We start from the raw sequence: 19078 nt of genomic DNA, 5'->3' as shown, positions 1-19078 counted from the left end.
TTGCTTCAAAATGAGGTGTTTTAACATTTTCCTTTCAGGACAACCTTTGACCTTTATACGTAGAAGAACCTTTGTACTTTCAAACAACTTTTCTGTAGCTTGTGAGCGTCATAGAGCAAAACATGTTACATGTGCATGTTCGATAGAGTCTCAGCTTTTCATAGATAGCGTTTAGTAGTTTGTAATTCAAACCATTCTGACTCTACAGATGTTTTTGTAAAAAAAAGACCCGGGCCTGGGCACCTTCGGAATCCATCTGTGTCTCACAAACACAGCTCTATCTCAGCCCCCGTTAATCACACAGACTAACTCTTGGTACCACTGGATGCGGAAGACCAAGACAAATCTGATGGTACAACCCATACGTCTATAGCTAAAACACACAATGTTTAAACGGGGGTAGACTTCAACAAAAATAACTGCCTTTGAAATATGGATGGCTGTCCACCAACATTAGGTCATATTTGACCTGTTGGCAACCAGCATCGTTGACCATATTTCTCATTTGAGGAACATAGCAATTCTCCATATTTAACATCATTTGATTGCAACAACTGTTGATGCTGAGAAACGCAACACAAACCGGTGGTGCAAATGCTCTTTTCAAGATGCTCTACCTTGATCACAACAACTTATACAGCAAGACTATACTTTCAGGGATCATTTCTATAGTGCGTTACTTGAGAAATGTGTGTCTAAAGTGGTAGATCTCGCTATCCATGATGACGATTCAAGATATTCCCATTCAGAGCATGAATCTGGTGGTTAGAAATGACTTTGCTCATTTTTCTTCCACCTTTGATGACTGTTCCTTGTTCTTCAATGAACGTGGATGAAGGGAATATGTTCTGAGTGGATGTTAACCATGTACAATAAAAACTACTGAAATGTCTCCCAAATCCTTATCGTTAGTAAAATAAAACCTCTTGAATCAGTCCTGAGACCCCAGCAATAATCTTTTCAGTTCTCTGGCTTTTGTTGATCTCCATGTCCAGCCCAGGTATATTGCTTCAAAATGAGGTGTTTTAACATTTTCCTTCCAGGACAACCTTTGACCTTTATACGTAGAAGAACCTTGTACTTTCTAACAATTTTTCTGTAGCTTGTGAGCGTCATAGAGCAAAACATGTTACATGTGCATGTTCGATAGAGTCTCAGCTTTTCATAGATAGCTTTTAGTAGTTTGTAATTCAAACCATTCTGACTCTACAGATGTTTTTGTAAAAAAAAGACCCGGGCCTGGGCACCTTCGGAATCCATCTGTGTCTCACAAACACAGCTCTATCTCAGCCCCCGTTAATCACACAGACTAACTCTTGGTACCACTGGATGCGGAAGACCAAGACAAATCTGATGGTACAACCCATACGTCTATAGCTAAAACACACAATGTTTAAACGGGGGTAGACTTCAACAAAAATAACTGCCTTTGAAATATGGATGGCTGTCCACCAACATTAGGTCATATTTGACCTGTTGGCAACCAGCATCGTTGACCATATTTCTCATTTGAGGAACATAGCAATTCTCCATATTTAACATCATTTGATTGCAACAACTGTTGATGCTGAGAAACGCAACACAAACCGGTGGTGCAAATGCTCTTTTCAAGATGCTCTACCTTGATCACAACAACTTATACAGCAAGACTATACTTTCAGGGATCATTTCTATAGTGCGTTACTTGAGAAATGTGTGTTTAAAGTGGTAGATCTCGCTATCCATGATGACGATTCAAGATATTCCCATTCAGAGCATGAATCTGGTGGTTAGAAATGACTTTGCTCATTTTTCTTCCACCTTTGATGACTGTTCCTTGTTCTTCAATGAACGTGGATGAAGGGAATATGTTCTGAGTGGATGTTAACCATGTACAATAAAAACTACTGAAATGTCTCCCAAATCCTTATCGGTAGTAAAATAAAACCTCTTGAATCAGTCCTGAGACCCCAGCAATAATCTTTTCAGTTCTCTGGCTTTTGTTGATCTCCATGTCCAGCCCAGGTATATTGCTTCAAAATGAGGTGTTTTAACATTTTCCTTCCAGGACAACCTTTGACCTTTATACGTAGAAGAACCTTGTACTTTCTAACAATTTTTCTGTAGCTTGTGAGCGTCATAGAGCAAAACATGTTACATGTGCATGTTCGATAGAGTCTCAGCTTTTCATAGATAGCTTTTAGTAGTTTGTAATTCAAACCATTCTGACTCTACAGATGTTTTTGTAAAAAAAAGACCCGGGCCTGGGCACCTTCGGAATCCATCTGTGTCTCACAAACACAGCTCTATCTCAGCCCCCGTTAATCACACAGACTAACTCTTGGTACCACTGGATGCGGAAGACCAAGACAAATCTGATGGTACAACCCATACGTCTATAGCTAAAACACACAATGTTTAAACGGGGGTAGACTTCAACAAAAATAACTGCCTTTGAAATATGGATGGCTGTCCACCAACATTAGGTCATATTTGACCTGTTGGCAACCAGCATCGTTGACCATATTTCTCATTTGAGGAACATAGCAATTCTCCATATTTAACATCATTTGATTGCAACAACTGTTGATGCTGAGAAACGCAACACAAACCGGTGGTGCAAATGCTCTTTTCAAGATGCTCTACCTTGATCACAACAACTTATACAGCAAGACTATACTTTCAGGGATCATTTCTATAGTGCGTTACTTGAGAAATGTGTGTCTAAAGTGGTAGATCTCGCTATCCATGATGACGATTCAAGATATTCCCATTCAGAGCATGAATCTGGTGGTTAGAAATGACTTTGCTCATTTTTCTTCCACCTTTGATGACTGTTCCTTGTTCTTCAATGAACGTGGATGAAGGGAATATGTTCTGAGTGGATGTTAACCATGTACAATAAAAACTACTGAAATGTCTCCCAAATCCTTATCGGTAGTAAAATAAAACCTCTTGAATCAGTCCTGAGACCCCAGCAATAATCTTTTCAGTTCTCTGGCTTTTGTTGATCTCCATGTCCAGCCCAGGTATATTGCTTCAAAATGAGGTGTTTTAACATTTTCCTTCCAGGACAACCTTTGACCTTTATACGTAGAAGAACCTTGTACTTTCTAACAATTTTTCTGTAGCTTGTGAGCGTCATAGAGCAAAACATGTTACATGTGCATGTTCGATAGAGTCTCAGCTTTTCATAGATAGCTTTTAGTAGTTTGTAATTCAAACCATTCTGACTCTACAGATGTTTTTGTAAAAAAAAGACCCGGGCCTGGGCACCTTCGGAATCCATCTGTGTCTCACAAACACAGCTCTATCTCAGCCCCCGTTAATCACACAGACTAACTCTTGGTACCACTGGATGCGGAAGACCAAGACAAATCTGATGGTACAACCCATACGTCTATAGCTAAAACACACAATGTTTAAACGGGGGTAGACTTCAACAAAAATAACTGCCTTTGAAATATGGATGGCTGTCCACCAACATTAGGTCATATTTGACCTGTTGGCAACCAGCATCGTTGACCATATTTCTCATTTGAGGAACATAGCAATTCTCCATATTTAACATCATTTGATTGCAACAACTGTTGATGCTGAGAAACGCAACACAAACCGGTGGTGCAAATGCTCTTTTCAAGATGCTCTACCTTGATCACAACAACTTATACAGCAAGACTATACTTTCAGGGATCATTTCTATAGTGCGTTACTTGAGAAATGTGTGTCTAAAGTGGTAGATCTCGCTATCCATGATGACGATTCAAGATATTCCCATTCAGAGCATGAATCTGGTGGTTAGAAATGACTTTGCTCATTTTTCTTCCACCTTTGATGACTGTTCCTTGTTCTTCAATGAACGTGGATGAAGGGAATATGTTCTGAGTGGATGTTAACCATGTACAATAAAAACTACTGAAATGTCTCCCAAATCCTTATCGGTAGTAAAATAAAACCTCTTGAATCAGTCCTGAGACCCCAGCAATAATCTTTTCAGTTCTCTGGCTTTTGTTGATCTCCATGTCCAGCCCAGATATATTGCTTCAAAATGAGGTGTTTTAACATTTTCCTTCCAGGACAACCTTTGACCTTTATACGTAGAAGAACCTTGTACTTTCTAACAACTTTTCTGTAGCTTGTGAGCGTCATAGAGCAAAACATGTTACATGTGCATGTTCGATAGAGTCTCAGCTTTTCATAGATAGCTTTTAGTAGTTTGTAATTCAAACCATTCTGACTCTACAGATGTTTTTGTAAAAAAAAGACCCGGGCCTGGGCACCTTCGGAATCCATCTGTGTCTCACAAACACAGCTCTATCTCAGCCCCCGTTAATCACACAGACTAACTCTTGGTACCACTGGATGCGGAAGACCAAGACAAATCTGATGGTACAACCCATACGTCTATAGCTAAAACACACAATGTTTAAACGGGGGTAGACTTCAACAAAAATAACTGCCTTTGAAATATGGATGGCTGTCCACCAACATTAGGTCATATTTGACCTGTTGGCAACCAGCATCGTTGACCATATTTCTCATTTGAGGAACATAGCAATTCTCCATATTTAACATCATTTGATTGCAACAACTGTTGATGCTGAGAAACGCAACACAAACCGGTGGTGCAAATGCTCTTTTCAAGATGCTCTACCTTGATCACAACAACTTATACAGCAAGACTATACTTTCAGGGATCATTTCTATAGTGCGTTACTTGAGAAATGTGTGTCTAAAGTGGTAGATCTCGCTATCCATGATGACGATTCAAGATATTCCCATTCAGAGCATGAATCTGGTGGTTAGAAATGACTTTGCTCATTTTTCTTCCACCTTTGATGACTGTTCCTTGTTCTTCAATGAACGTGGATGAAGGGAATATGTTCTGAGTGGATGTTAACCATGTACAATAAAAACTACTGAAATGTCTCCCAAATCCTTATCGTTAGTAAAATAAAACCTCTTGAATCAGTCCTGAGACCCCAGCAATAATCTTTTCAGTTCTCTGGCTTTTGTTGATCTCCATGTCCAGCCCAGATATATTGCTTCAAAATGAGGTGTTTTAACATTTTCCTTCCAGGACAACCTTTGACCTTTATACGTAGAAGAACCTTGTACTTTCTAACAATTTTTCTGTAGCTTGTGAGCGTCATAGAGCAAAACATGTTACATGTGCATGTTCGATAGAGTCTCAGCTTTTCATAGATAGCTTTTAGTAGTTTGTAATTCAAACCATTCTGACTCTACAGATGTTTTTGTAAAAAAAAGACCCGGGCCTGGGCACCTTCGGAATCCATCTGTGTCTCACAAACACAGCTCTATCTCAGCCCCCGTTAATCACACAGACTAACTCTTGGTACCACTGGATGCGGAAGACCAAGACAAATCTGATGGTACAACCCATACGTCTATAGCTAAAACACACAATGTTTAAACGGGGGTAGACTTCAACAAAAATAACTGCCTTTGAAATATGGATGGCTGTCCACCAACATTAGGTCATATTTGACCTGTTGGCAACCAGCATCGTTGACCATATTTCTCATTTGAGGAACATAGCAATTCTCCATATTTAACATCATTTGATTGCAACAACTGTTGATGCTGAGAAACGCAACACAAACCGGTGGTGCAAATGCTCTTTTCAAGATGCTCTACCTTGATCACAACAACTTATACAGCAAGACTATACTTTCAGGGATCATTTCTATAGTGCGTTACTTGAGAAATGTGTGTCTAAAGTGGTAGATCTCGCTATCCATGATGACGATTCAAGATATTCCCATTCAGAGCATGAATCTGGTGGTTAGAAATGACTTTGCTCATTTTTCTTCCACCTTTGATGACTGTTCCTTGTTCTTCAATGAACGTGGATGAAGGGAATATGTTCTGAGTGGATGTTAACCATGTACAATAAAAACTACTGAAATGTCTCCCAAATCCTTATCGTTAGTAAAATAAAACCTCTTGAATCAGTCCTGAGACCCCAGCAATAATCTTTTCAGTTCTCTGGCTTTTGTTGATCTCCATGTCCAGCCCAGGTATATTGCTTCAAAATGAGGTGTTTTAACATTTTCCTTCCAGGACAACCTTTGACCTTTATACGTAGAAGAACCTTGTACTTTCTAACAATTTTTCTGTAGCTTGTGAGCGTCATAGAGCAAAACATGTTACATGTGCATGTTCGATAGAGTCTCAGCTTTTCATAGATAGCTTTTAGTAGTTTGTAATTCAAACCATTCTGACTCTACAGATGTTTTTGTAAAAAAAAGACCCGGGCCTGGGCACCTTCGGAATCCATCTGTGTCTCACAAACACAGCTCTATCTCAGCCCCCGTTAATCACACAGACTAACTCTTGGTACCACTGGATGCGGAAGACCAAGACAAATCTGATGGTACAACCCATACGTCTATAGCTAAAACACACAATGTTTAAACGGGGGTAGACTTCAACAAAAATAACTGCCTTTGAAATATGGATGGCTGTCCACCAACATTAGGTCATATTTGACCTGTTGGCAACCAGCATCGTTGACCATATTTCTCATTTGAGGAACATAGCAATTCTCCATATTTAACATCATTTGATTGCAACAACTGTTGATGCTGAGAAACGCAACACAAACCGGTGGTGCAAATGCTCTTTTCAAGATGCTCTACCTTGATCACAACAACTTATACAGCAAGACTATACTTTCAGGGATCATTTCTATAGTGCGTTACTTGAGAAATGTGTGTCTAAAGTGGTAGATCTCGCTATCCATGATGACGATTCAAGATATTCCCATTCAGAGCATGAATCTGGTGGTTAGAAATGACTTTGCTCATTTTTCTTCCACCTTTGATGACTGTTCCTTGTTCTTCAATGAACGTGGATGAAGGGAATATGTTCTGAGTGGATGTTAACCATGTACAATAAAAACTACTGAAATGTCTCCCAAATCCTTATCGTTAGTAAAATAAAACCTCTTGAATCAGTCCTGAGACCCCAGCAATAATCTTTTCAGTTCTCTGGCTTTTGTTGATCTCCATGTCCAGCCCAGGTATATTGCTTCAAAATGAGGTGTTTTAACATTTTCCTTCCAGGACAACCTTTGACCTTTATACGTAGAAGAACCTTGTACTTTCTAACAATTTTTCTGTAGCTTGTGAGCGTCATAGAGCAAAACATGTTACATGTGCATGTTCGATAGAGTCTCAGCTTTTCATAGATAGCTTTTAGTAGTTTGTAATTCAAACCATTCTGACTCTACAGATGTTTTTGTAAAAAAAAGACCCGGGCCTGGGCACCTTCGGAATCCATCTGTGTCTCACAAACACAGCTCTATCTCAGCCCCCGTTAATCACACAGACTAACTCTTGGTACCACTGGATGCGGAAGACCAAGACAAATCTGATGGTACAACCCATACGTCTATAGCTAAAACACACAATGTTTAAACGGGGGTAGACTTCAACAAAAATAACTGCCTTTGAAATATGGATGGCTGTCCACCAACATTAGGTCATATTTGACCTGTTGGCAACCAGCATCGTTGACCATATTTCTCATTTGAGGAACATAGCAATTCTCCATATTTAACATCATTTGATTGCAACAACTGTTGATGCTGAGAAACGCAACACAAACCGGTGGTGCAAATGCTCTTTTCAAGATGCTCTACCTTGATCACAACAACTTATACAGCAAGACTATACTTTCAGGGATCATTTCTATAGTGCGTTACTTGAGAAATGTGTGTCTAAAGTGGTAGATCTCGCTATCCATGATGACGATTCAAGATATTCCCATTCAGAGCATGAATCTGGTGGTTAGAAATGACTTTGCTCATTTTTCTTCCACCTTTGATGACTGTTCCTTGTTCTTCAATGAACGTGGATGAAGGGAATATGTTCTGAGTGGATGTTAACCATGTACAATAAAAACTACTGAAATGTCTCCCAAATCCTTATCGTTAGTAAAATAAAACCTCTTGAATCAGTCCTGAGACCCCAGCAATAATCTTTTCAGTTCTCTGGCTTTTGTTGATCTCCATGTCCAGCCCAGGTATATTGCTTCAAAATGAGGTGTTTTAACATTTTCCTTCCAGGACAACCTTTGACCTTTATACGTAGAAGAACCTTGTACTTTCTAACAATTTTTCTGTAGCTTGTGAGCGTCATAGAGCAAAACATGTTACATGTGCATGTTCGATAGAGTCTCAGCTTTTCATAGATAGCTTTTAGTAGTTTGTAATTCAAACCATTCTGACTCTACAGATGTTTTTGTAAAAAAAAGACCCGGGCCTGGGCACCTTCGGAATCCATCTGTGTCTCACAAACACAGCTCTATCTCAGCCCCCGTTAATCACACAGACTAACTCTTGGTACCACTGGATGCGGAAGACCAAGACAAATCTGATGGTACAACCCATACGTCTATAGCTAAAACACACAATGTTTAAACGGGGGTAGACTTCAACAAAAATAACTGCCTTTGAAATATGGATGGCTGTCCACCAACATTAGGTCATATTTGACCTGTTGGCAACCAGCATCGTTGACCATATTTCTCATTTGAGGAACATAGCAATTCTCCATATTTAACATCATTTGATTGCAACAACTGTTGATGCTGAGAAACGCAACACAAACCGGTGGTGCAAATGCTCTTTTCAAGATGCTCTACCTTGATCACAACAACTTATACAGCAAGACTATACTTTCAGGGATCATTTCTATAGTGCGTTACTTGAGAAATGTGTGTCTAAAGTGGTAGATCTCGCTATCCATGATGACGATTCAAGATATTCCCATTCAGAGCATGAATCTGGTGGTTAGAAATGACTTTGCTCATTTTTCTTCCACCTTTGATGACTGTTCCTTGTTCTTCAATGAACGTGGATGAAGGGAATATGTTCTGAGTGGATGTTAACCATGTACAATAAAAACTACTGAAATGTCTCCCAAATCCTTATCGTTAGTAAAATAAAACCTCTTGAATCAGTCCTGAGACCCCAGCAATAATCTTTTCAGTTCTCTGGCTTTTGTTGATCTCCATGTCCAGCCCAGGTATATTGCTTCAAAATGAGGTGTTTTAACATTTTCCTTCCAGGACAACCTTTGACCTTTATACGTAGAAGAACCTTGTACTTTCTAACAATTTTTCTGTAGCTTGTGAGCGTCATAGAGCAAAACATGTTACATGTGCATGTTCGATAGAGTCTCAGCTTTTCATAGATAGCTTTTAGTAGTTTGTAATTCAAACCATTCTGACTCTACAGATGTTTTTGTAAAAAAAAGACCCGGGCCTGGGCACCTTCGGAATCCATCTGTGTCTCACAAACACAGCTCTATCTCAGCCCCCGTTAATCACACAGACTAACTCTTGGTACCACTGGATGCGGAAGACCAAGACAAATCTGATGGTACAACCCATACGTCTATAGCTAAAACACACAATGTTTAAACGGGGGTAGACTTCAACAAAAATAACTGCCTTTGAAATATGGATGGCTGTCCACCAACATTAGGTCATATTTGACCTGTTGGCAACCAGCATCGTTGACCATATTTCTCATTTGAGGAACATAGCAATTCTCCATATTTAACATCATTTGATTGCAACAACTGTTGATGCTGAGAAACGCAACACAAACCGGTGGTGCAAATGCTCTTTTCAAGATGCTCTACCTTGATCACAACAACTTATACAGCAAGACTATACTTTCAGGGATCATTTCTATAGTGCGTTACTTGAGAAATGTGTGTCTAAAGTGGTAGATCTCGCTATCCATGATGACGATTCAAGATATTCCCATTCAGAGCATGAATCTGGTGGTTAGAAATGACTTTGCTCATTTTTCTTCCACCTTTGATGACTGTTCCTTGTTCTTCAATGAACGTGGATGAAGGGAATATGTTCTGAGTGGATGTTAACCATGTACAATAAAAACTACTGAAATGTCTCCCAAATCCTTATCGTTAGTAAAATAAAACCTCTTGAATCAGTCCTGAGACCCCAGCAATAATCTTTTCAGTTCTCTGGCTTTTGTTGATCTCCATGTCCAGCCCAGGTATATTGCTTCAAAATGAGGTGTTTTAACATTTTCCTTCCAGGACAACCTTTGACCTTTATACGTAGAAGAACCTTGTACTTTCTAACAATTTTTCTGTAGCTTGTGAGCGTCATAGAGCAAAACATGTTACATGTGCATGTTCGATAGAGTCTCAGCTTTTCATAGATAGCTTTTAGTAGTTTGTAATTCAAACCATTCTGACTCTACAGATGTTTTTGTAAAAAAAAGACCCGGGCCTGGGCACCTTCGGAATCCATCTGTGTCTCACAAACACAGCTCTATCTCAGCCCCCGTTAATCACACAGACTAACTCTTGGTACCACTGGATGCGGAAGACCAAGACAAATCTGATGGTACAACCCATACGTCTATAGCTAAAACACACAATGTTTAAACGGGGGTAGACTTCAACAAAAATAACTGCCTTTGAAATATGGATGGCTGTCCACCAACATTAGGTCATATTTGACCTGTTGGCAACCAGCATCGTTGACCATATTTCTCATTTGAGGAACATAGCAATTCTCCATATTTAACATCATTTGATTGCAACAACTGTTGATGCTGAGAAACGCAACACAAACCGGTGGTGCAAATGCTCTTTTCAAGATGCTCTACCTTGATCACAACAACTTATACAGCAAGACTATACTTTCAGGGATCATTTCTATAGTGCGTTACTTGAGAAATGTGTGTCTAAAGTGGTAGATCTCGCTATCCATGATGACGATTCAAGATATTCCCATTCAGAGCATGAATCTGGTGGTTAGAAATGACTTTGCTCATTTTTCTTCCACCTTTGATGACTGTTCCTTGTTCTTCAATGAACGTGGATGAAGGGAATATGTTCTGAGTGGATGTTAACCATGTACAATAAAAACTACTGAAATGTCTCCCAAATCCTTATCGTTAGTAAAATAAAACCTCTTGAATCAGTCCTGAGACCCCAGCAATAATCTTTTCAGTTCTCTGGCTTTTGTTGATCTCCATGTCCAGCCCAGATATATTGCTTCAAAATGAGGTGTTTTAACATTTTCCTTCCAGGACAACCTTTGACCTTTATACGTAGAAGAACCTTGTACTTTCTAACAACTTTTCTGTAGCTTGTGAGCGTCATAGAGCAAAACATGTTACATGTGCATGTTCGATAGAGTCTCAGCTTTTCATAGATAGCTTTTAGTAGTTTGTAATTCAAACCATTCTGACTCTACAGATGTTTTTGTAAAAAAAAGACCCGGGCCTGGGCACCTTCGGAATCCATCTGTGTCTCACAAACACAGCTCTATCTCAGCCCCCGTTAATCACACAGACTAACTCTTGGTACCACTGGATGCGGAAGACCAAGACAAATCTGATGGTACAACCCATACGTCTATAGCTAAAACACACAATGTTTAAACGGGGGTAGACTTCAACAAAAATAACTGCCTTTGAAATATGGATGGCTGTCCACCAACATTAGGTCATATTTGACCTGTTGGCAACCAGCATCGTTGACCATATTTCTCATTTGAGGAACATAGCAATTCTCCATATTTAACATCATTTGATTGCAACAACTGTTGATGCTGAGAAACGCAACACAAACCGGTGGTGCAAATGCTCTTTTCAAGATGCTCTACCTTGATCACAACAACTTATACAGCAAGACTATACTTTCAGGGATCATTTCTATAGTGCGTTACTTGAGAAATGTGTGTCTAAAGTGGTAGATCTCGCTATCCATGATGACGATTCAAGATATTCCCATTCAGAGCATGAATCTGGTGGTTAGAAATGACTTTGCTCATTTTTCTTCCACCTTTGATGACTGTTCCTTGTTCTTCAATGAACGTGGATGAAGGGAATATGTTCTGAGTGGATGTTAACCATGTACAATAAAAACTACTGAAATGTCTCCCAAATCCTTATCGTTAGTAAAATAAAACCTCTTGAATCAGTCCTGAGACCCCAGCAATAATCTTTTCAGTTCTCTGGCTTTTGTTGATCTCCATGTCCAGCCCAGGTATATTGCTTCAAAATGAGGTGTTTTAACATTTTCCTTCCAGGACAACCTTTGACCTTTATACGTAGAAGAACCTTGTACTTTCTAACAATTTTTCTGTAGCTTGTGAGCGTCATAGAGCAAAACATGTTACATGTGCATGTTCGATAGAGTCTCAGCTTTTCATAGATAGCTTTTAGTAGTTTGTAATTCAAACCATTCTGACTCTACAGATGTTTTTGTAAAAAAAAGACCCGGGCCTGGGCACCTTCGGAATCCATCTGTGTCTCACAAACACAGCTCTATCTCAGCCCCCGTTAATCACACAGACTAACTCTTGGTACCACTGGATGCGGAAGACCAAGACAAATCTGATGGTACAACCCATACGTCTATAGCTAAAACACACAATGTTTAAACGGGGGTAGACTTCAACAAAAATAACTGCCTTTGAAATATGGATGGCTGTCCACCAACATTAGGTCATATTTGACCTGTTGGCAACCAGCATCGTTGACCATATTTCTCATTTGAGGAACATAGCAATTCTCCATATTTAACATCATTTGATTGCAACAACTGTTGATGCTGAGAAACGCAACACAAACCGGTGGTGCAAATGCTCTTTTCAAGATGCTCTACCTTGATCACAACAACTTATACAGCAAGACTATACTTTCAGGGATCATTTCTATAGTGCGTTACTTGAGAAATGTGTGTCTAAAGTGGTAGATCTCGCTATCCATGATGACGATTCAAGATATTCCCATTCAGAGCATGAATCTGGTGGTTAGAAATGACTTTGCTCATTTTTCTTCCACCTTTGATGACTGTTCCTTGTTCTTCAATGAACGTGGATGAAGGGAATATGTTCTGAGTGGATGTTAACCATGTACAATAAAAACTACTGAAATGTCTCCCAAATCCTTATCGTTAGTAAAATAAAACCTCTTGAATCAGTCCTGAGACCCCAGCAATAATCTTTTCAGTTCTCTGGCTTTTGTTGATCTCCATGTCCAGCCCAGATATATTGCTTCAAAATGAGGTGTTTTAACATTTTCCTTCCAGGACAACCTTTGACCTTTATACGTAGAAGAACCTTGTACTTTCTAACAATTTTTCTGTAGCTTGTGAGCGTCATAGAGCAAAACATGTTACATGTGCATGTTCGATAGAGTCTCAGCTTTTCATAGATAGCTTTTAGTAGTTTGTAATTCAAACCATTCTGACTCTACAGATGTTTTTGTAAAAAAAAGACCCGGGCCTGGGCACCTTCGGAATCCATCTGTGTCTCACAAACACAGCTCTATCTCAGCCCCCGTTAATCACACAGACTAACTCTTGGTACCACTGGATGCGGAAGACCAAGACAAATCTGATGGTACAACCCATACGTCTATAGCTAAAACACACAATGTTTAAACGGGGGTAGACTTCAACAAAAATAACTGCCTTTGAAATATGGATGGCTGTCCACCAACATTAGGTCATATTTGACCTGTTGGCAACCAGCATCGTTGACCATATTTCTCATTTGAGGAACATAGCAATTCTCCATATTTAACATCATTTGATTGCAACAACTGTTGATGCTGAGAAACGCAACACAAACCGGTGGTGCAAATGCTCTTTTCAAGATGCTCTACCTTGATCACAACAACTTATACAGCAAGACTATACTTTCAGGGATCATTTCTATAGTGCGTTACTTGAGAAATGTGTGTCTAAAGTGGTAGATCTCGCTATCCATGATGACGATTCAAGATATTCCCATTCAGAGCATGAATCTGGTGGTTAGAAATGACTTTGCTCATTTTTCTTCCACCTTTGATGACTGTTCCTTGTTCTTCAATGAACGTGGATGAAGGGAATATGTTCTGAGTGGATGTTAACCATGTACAATAAAAACTACTGAAATGTCTCCCAAATCCTTATCGTTAGTAAAATAAAACCTCTTGAATCAGTCCTGAGACCCCAGCAATAATCTTTTCAGTTCTCTGGCTTTTGTTGATCTCCATGTCCAGCCCAGGTATATTGCTTCAAAATGAGGTGTTTTAACATTTTCCTTCCAGGACAACCTTTGACCTTTATACGTAGAAGAACCTTGTACTTTCTAACAATTTTTCTGTAGCTTGTGAGCGTCATAGAGCAAAACATGTTACATGTGCATGTTCGATAGAGTCTCAGCTTTTCATAGATAGCTTTTAGTAGTTTGTAATTCAAACCATTCTGACTCTACAGATGTTTTTGTAAAAAAAAGACCCGGGCCTGGGCACCTTCGGAATCCATCTGTGTCTCACAAACACAGCTCTATCTCAGCCCCCGTTAATCACACAGACTAACTCTTGGTACCACTGGATGCGGAAGACCAAGACAAATCTGATGGTACAACCCATACGTCTATAGCTAAAACACACAATGTTTAAACGGGGGTAGACTTCAACAAAAATAACTGCCTTTGAAATATGGATGGCTGTCCACCAACATTAGGTCATATTTGACCTGTTGGCAACCAGCATCGTTGACCATATTTCTCATTTGAGGAACATAGCAATTCTCCATATTTAACATCATTTGATTGCAACAACTGTTGATGCTGAGAAACGCAACACAAACCGGTGGTGCAAATGCTCTTTTCAAGATGCTCTACCTTGATCACAACAACTTATACAGCAAGACTATACTTTCAGGGATCATTTCTATAGTGCGTTACTTGAGAAATGTGTGTCTAAAGTGGTAGATCTCGCTATCCATGATGACGATTCAAGATATTCCCATTCAGAGCATGAATCTGGTGGTTAGAAATGACTTTGCTCATTTTTCTTCCACCTTTGATGACTGTTCCTTGTTCTTCAATGAACGTGGATGAAGGGAATATGTTCTGAGTGGATGTTAACCATGTACAATAAAAACTACTGAAATGTCTCCCAAATCCTTATCGTTAGTAAAATAAAACCTCTTGAATCAGTCCTGAGACCCCAGCAATAATCTTTTCAGTTCTCTGGCTTTTGTTGATCTCCATGTCCAGCCCAGATATATTGCTTCAAAATGAGGTGTTTTAACATTTTCCTTCCAGGACAACCTTTGACCTTTATACGTAGAAGAACCTTGTACTTTCTAACAATTTTCTGTAGCTTGTGAGCGTCATAGAGCAAAACATGTTACATGTGCATGTTCGATAGAGTCTCAGCTTTTCATAGATAGCTTTTAGTAGTTTGTAATTCAAACCATTCTGACTCTACAGATGTTTTTGTAAAAAAAAGACCCGGGCCTGGGCACCTTCGGAATCCATCTGTGTCTCACAAACACAGCTCTATCTCAGCCCCCGTTAATCACACAGACTAACTCTTGGTACCACTGGATGCGGAAGACCAAGACAAATCTGATGGTACAACCCATACGTCTATAGCTAAAACACACAATGTTTAAACGGGGGTAGACTTCAACAAAAATAACTGCCTTTGAAATATGGATGGCTGTCCACCAACATTAGGTCATATTTGACCTGTTGGCAACCAGCATCGTTGACCATATTTCTCATTTGAGGAACATAGCAATTCTCCATATTTAACATCATTTGATTGCAACAACTGTTGATGCTGAGAAACGCAACACAAACCGGTGGTGCAAATGCTCTTTTCAAGATGCTCTACCTTGATCACAACAACTTATACAGCAAGACTATACTTTCAGGGATCATTTCTATAGTGCGTTACTTGAGAAATGTGTGTCTAAAGTGGTAGATCTCGCTATCCATGATGACGATTCAAGATATTCCCATTCAGAGCATGAATCTGGTGGTTAGAAATGACTTTGCTCATTTTTCTTCCACCTTTGATGACTGTTCCTTGTTCTTCAATGAACGTGGATGAAGGGAATATGTTCTGAGTGGATGTTAACCATGTACAATAAAAACTACTGAAATGTCTCCCAAATCCTTATCGTTAGTAAAATAAAACCTCTTGAATCAGTCCTGAGACCCCAGCAATAATCTTTTCAGTTCTCTGGCTTTTGTTGATCTCCATGTCCAGCCCAGATATATTGCTTCAAAATGAGGTGTTTTAACATTTTCCTTCCAGGACAACCTTTGACCTTTATACGTAGAAGAACCTTGTACTTTCTAACAATTTTTCTGTAGCTTGTGAGCGTCATAGAGCAAAACATGTTACATGTGCATGTTCGATAGAGTCTCAGCTTTTCATAGATAGCTTTTAGTAGTTTGTAATTCAAACCATTCTGACTCTACAGATGTTTTTGTAAAAAAAGACCCGGGCCTGGGCACCTTCGGAATCCATCTGTGTCTCACAAACACAGCTCTATCTCAGCCCCCGTTAATCACACAGACTAACTCTTGGTACCACTGGATGCGGAAGACCAAGACAAATCTGATGGTACAACCCATACGTCTATAGCTAAAACACACAATGTTTAAACGGGGGTAGACTTCAACAAAAATAACTGCCTTTGAAATATGGATGGCTGTCCACCAACATTAGGTCATATTTGACCTGTTGGCAACCAGCATCGTTGACCATATTTCTCATTTGAGGAACATAGCAATTCTCCATATTTAACATAATTTGATTGCAACAACTGTTGATGCTGAGAAACGCAACACAAACCGGTGGTGCAAATGCTCTTTTCAAGATGCTCTACCTTGATCACAACAACTTATACAGCAAGACTATACTTTCAGGGATCATTTCTATAGTGCGTTACTTGAGAAATGTGTGTCTAAAGTGGTAGATCTCGCTATCCATGATGACGATTCAAGATATTCCCATTCAGAGCATGAATCTGGTGGTTAGAAATGACTTTGCTCATTTTTCTTCCACCTTTGATGACTGTTCCTTGTTCTTCAATGAACGTGGATGAAGGGAATATGTTCTGAGTGGATGTTAACCATGTACAATAAAAACTACTGAAATGTCTCCCAAATCCTTATCGTTAGTAAATAAAACCTCTTGAATCAGTCCTGAGACCCCAGCAATAATCTTTTCAGTTCTCTGGCTTTTGTTGATCTCCATGTCCAGCCCAGATATATTGCTTCAAAATGAGGTGTTTTAACATTTTCCTTCAGGACAACCTTTGACCTTTATACGTAGAAGAACCTTGTACTTTCTAACAACTTTTCTGTAGCTTGTGAGCGTCATAGAGCACAACATGTTACATGTGCATGTTCGATAGAGTCTCAGCTTTTCATAGATAGCTTTTAGTAGTTTGTAATTCAAACCATTCTGACTCTACAGATGTTTTTGTAAAAAAAAGACCCGGGCCTGGGCACCTTCGGAATCCATCTGTGTCTCACAAACACAGCTCTATCTCAGCCCCCGTTAATCACACAGACTAACTCTTGGTACCACTGGATGCGGAGGACCAAGACAAATCTGATGGTACAACCCATACGTCTATAGCTAAAACACACTATGTTTAAACGGGGGTAGACTTCAACAAAATAACTGCCTTTGAAATATGGATGGCTGTCCACCAACATTAGGTCATATTTGACCTGTTGGCAACCAGCATCGTTGACCATATTTCTCATTTGAGGAACATAGCAATTCTCCATATTTAACATAATTTGATTGCAACAACTGTTGATGCTGAGAAACGCAACACAAACCGGTGGTGCAAATGCTCTTTTCAAGATGCTCTACCTTGATCACAACAACTTATACAGCAAGACTATACTTTCAGGGATCATTTCTATAGTGCGTTACTTGAGAAATGTGTGTCTAAAGTGGTAGATCTCGCTATCCATGATGACGATTCAAGATATTCCCATTCAGAGCATGAATCTGGTGGTTAGAAATGACTTTGCTCATTTTTCTTCCACCTTTGATGACTGTTCCTTGTTCTTCAATGAACGTGGATGAAGGGAATATGTTCTGAGTGGATGTTAACCATGTACAATAAAAACTACTGAAATGTCTCCCAAATCCTTATCGTTAGTAAAATAAAACCTCTTGAATCAGTCCTGAGACCCCCAGCAATAATCTTTTCAGTTCTCTGGCTTTGTTGATTCTCCATGTCCAGCCCACAGATATATTGCTTCAAAAGGAGGTGTTTTAACATTTTCCTTCCAGGACAACCTTTGACCTTTATACGTAGAAGAACCTTGTACTTTCTAACAATTTTCTGTAGCTTGTGAGCGTCATAGAGCAAAACATGTTACATGTGCATGTTCGATAGAGTCTCAGCTTTTCATAGATAGCTTTTATGTAGTTTGTAATTCAAACCATTCTGACTCTACAGATGTTTTGTAAAAAAAGACCCGGGCCTGGGCACCTTCGGGAATCCATCTGTGTCTCACAAACACAGCTCTATCTCAGCCCCCGTTAATCACACAGACTAACTCTTGGTACCACTGGATGCCGGAAGACCAATACAAATCTGATGGTACAACCCATACGTCTATAGCTAAAACACACAATGTTGTAAAAACGGGGGTAGACTTCAACAAAAATAACTGCCTTTGAAATATGGATGGCTGTCCACCAACATTAGGTCATATTTGACCTGTTGGCAACCAGCATCGTTGACCATAATTCCGTCATTTGAGGAACATAGCAATTCTCCATATTTAACATCATTTGATTGCAACAACTGTTGATGCTGAGAAACGCAACACAAACCGGTGGTGCAAATGCTCTTTTCAAGATGCTCTACCTTGATCACAACAACTTATACAGCAAGACTATACTTTCAGGGATCATTTCTATAGTGCGTTACTTGAGAAATGTGTGTCTAAAGTGGTAGATCTCGCTATCCATGATGACGATTCAAGATATTCCCATTCAGAGCATGAATCTGGTGGTTAGAAATGACTTTGCTCATTTTTCTTCCACCTTTGATGACTGTTCCTTGTTCTTCAATGAACGTGGATGAAGGGAATATGTTCTGAGTGGATGTTAACCATGTACAATAAAAACTACTGAAATGTCTCCCAAATCCTTATCGTTAGTAAAATAAAACCTCTTGAATCAGTCCTGAGACCCCAGCAATAATTTTCAGTTCTCTGGCTTTTGTTGATCTCCATGTCCAGCCCAGATATA

General features: G+C 39.4%; 19 non-coding genes across 19 annotated transcripts; all 19 read left to right on the top strand.

Moving 5' to 3' along the window:
• The first annotated feature begins 641 nt into the window (after positions 1-641).
• On the top strand, positions 642-857 carry LOC116376084 (small nucleolar RNA U3). Its single transcript, XR_004211479.1, has one exon. It is a non-coding gene; the product is annotated as a small nucleolar RNA U3 (small nucleolar RNA).
• Positions 858-1645: 788 nt separating this feature from the next.
• Positions 1646-1861, top strand: LOC116375968 (small nucleolar RNA U3). Its single transcript, XR_004211371.1, has one exon. It is a non-coding gene; the product is annotated as a small nucleolar RNA U3 (small nucleolar RNA).
• A 788-nt stretch (positions 1862-2649) lies between these two features.
• On the top strand, positions 2650-2865 carry LOC116376083 (small nucleolar RNA U3). The gene has a single exon (XR_004211478.1). It is a non-coding gene; the product is annotated as a small nucleolar RNA U3 (small nucleolar RNA).
• Positions 2866-3653: 788 nt separating this feature from the next.
• Positions 3654-3869, top strand: LOC116376082 (small nucleolar RNA U3). Its single transcript, XR_004211477.1, has one exon. It is a non-coding gene; the product is annotated as a small nucleolar RNA U3 (small nucleolar RNA).
• A 788-nt stretch (positions 3870-4657) lies between these two features.
• Positions 4658-4873, top strand: LOC116376081 (small nucleolar RNA U3). The gene has a single exon (XR_004211476.1). It is a non-coding gene; the product is annotated as a small nucleolar RNA U3 (small nucleolar RNA).
• Positions 4874-5661: 788 nt separating this feature from the next.
• LOC116376080 (small nucleolar RNA U3) lies at positions 5662-5877 on the top strand. Its single transcript, XR_004211475.1, has one exon. It is a non-coding gene; the product is annotated as a small nucleolar RNA U3 (small nucleolar RNA).
• Positions 5878-6665: 788 nt separating this feature from the next.
• LOC116376079 (small nucleolar RNA U3) lies at positions 6666-6881 on the top strand. The gene has a single exon (XR_004211474.1). It is a non-coding gene; the product is annotated as a small nucleolar RNA U3 (small nucleolar RNA).
• Positions 6882-7669: 788 nt separating this feature from the next.
• LOC116376078 (small nucleolar RNA U3) lies at positions 7670-7885 on the top strand. Its single transcript, XR_004211473.1, has one exon. It is a non-coding gene; the product is annotated as a small nucleolar RNA U3 (small nucleolar RNA).
• A 788-nt stretch (positions 7886-8673) lies between these two features.
• Positions 8674-8889, top strand: LOC116376077 (small nucleolar RNA U3). Its single transcript, XR_004211472.1, has one exon. It is a non-coding gene; the product is annotated as a small nucleolar RNA U3 (small nucleolar RNA).
• A 788-nt stretch (positions 8890-9677) lies between these two features.
• On the top strand, positions 9678-9893 carry LOC116376076 (small nucleolar RNA U3). The gene has a single exon (XR_004211471.1). It is a non-coding gene; the product is annotated as a small nucleolar RNA U3 (small nucleolar RNA).
• Positions 9894-10681: 788 nt separating this feature from the next.
• On the top strand, positions 10682-10897 carry LOC116376075 (small nucleolar RNA U3). Its single transcript, XR_004211470.1, has one exon. It is a non-coding gene; the product is annotated as a small nucleolar RNA U3 (small nucleolar RNA).
• Positions 10898-11685: 788 nt separating this feature from the next.
• LOC116376074 (small nucleolar RNA U3) lies at positions 11686-11901 on the top strand. The gene has a single exon (XR_004211469.1). It is a non-coding gene; the product is annotated as a small nucleolar RNA U3 (small nucleolar RNA).
• Positions 11902-12689: 788 nt separating this feature from the next.
• Positions 12690-12905, top strand: LOC116376073 (small nucleolar RNA U3). The gene has a single exon (XR_004211468.1). It is a non-coding gene; the product is annotated as a small nucleolar RNA U3 (small nucleolar RNA).
• A 788-nt stretch (positions 12906-13693) lies between these two features.
• LOC116376072 (small nucleolar RNA U3) lies at positions 13694-13909 on the top strand. The gene has a single exon (XR_004211467.1). It is a non-coding gene; the product is annotated as a small nucleolar RNA U3 (small nucleolar RNA).
• Positions 13910-14697: 788 nt separating this feature from the next.
• Positions 14698-14913, top strand: LOC116376071 (small nucleolar RNA U3). Its single transcript, XR_004211466.1, has one exon. It is a non-coding gene; the product is annotated as a small nucleolar RNA U3 (small nucleolar RNA).
• A 787-nt stretch (positions 14914-15700) lies between these two features.
• Positions 15701-15916, top strand: LOC116376070 (small nucleolar RNA U3). The gene has a single exon (XR_004211465.1). It is a non-coding gene; the product is annotated as a small nucleolar RNA U3 (small nucleolar RNA).
• A 787-nt stretch (positions 15917-16703) lies between these two features.
• LOC116376069 (small nucleolar RNA U3) lies at positions 16704-16919 on the top strand. The gene has a single exon (XR_004211464.1). It is a non-coding gene; the product is annotated as a small nucleolar RNA U3 (small nucleolar RNA).
• Positions 16920-17704: 785 nt separating this feature from the next.
• On the top strand, positions 17705-17920 carry LOC116376068 (small nucleolar RNA U3). Its single transcript, XR_004211463.1, has one exon. It is a non-coding gene; the product is annotated as a small nucleolar RNA U3 (small nucleolar RNA).
• A 796-nt stretch (positions 17921-18716) lies between these two features.
• On the top strand, positions 18717-18932 carry LOC116376067 (small nucleolar RNA U3). Its single transcript, XR_004211462.1, has one exon. It is a non-coding gene; the product is annotated as a small nucleolar RNA U3 (small nucleolar RNA).
• Positions 18933-19078: the final 146 nt, after the last annotated feature.

This window comes from Oncorhynchus kisutch, linkage group LG10 (assembly GCF_002021735.2).
Source record: "Oncorhynchus kisutch isolate 150728-3 linkage group LG10, Okis_V2, whole genome shotgun sequence".
NCBI lineage: Eukaryota > Metazoa > Chordata > Actinopteri > Salmoniformes > Salmonidae > Oncorhynchus > Oncorhynchus kisutch.
This window is presented reverse-complemented; position numbering and strand designations above follow the sequence as displayed.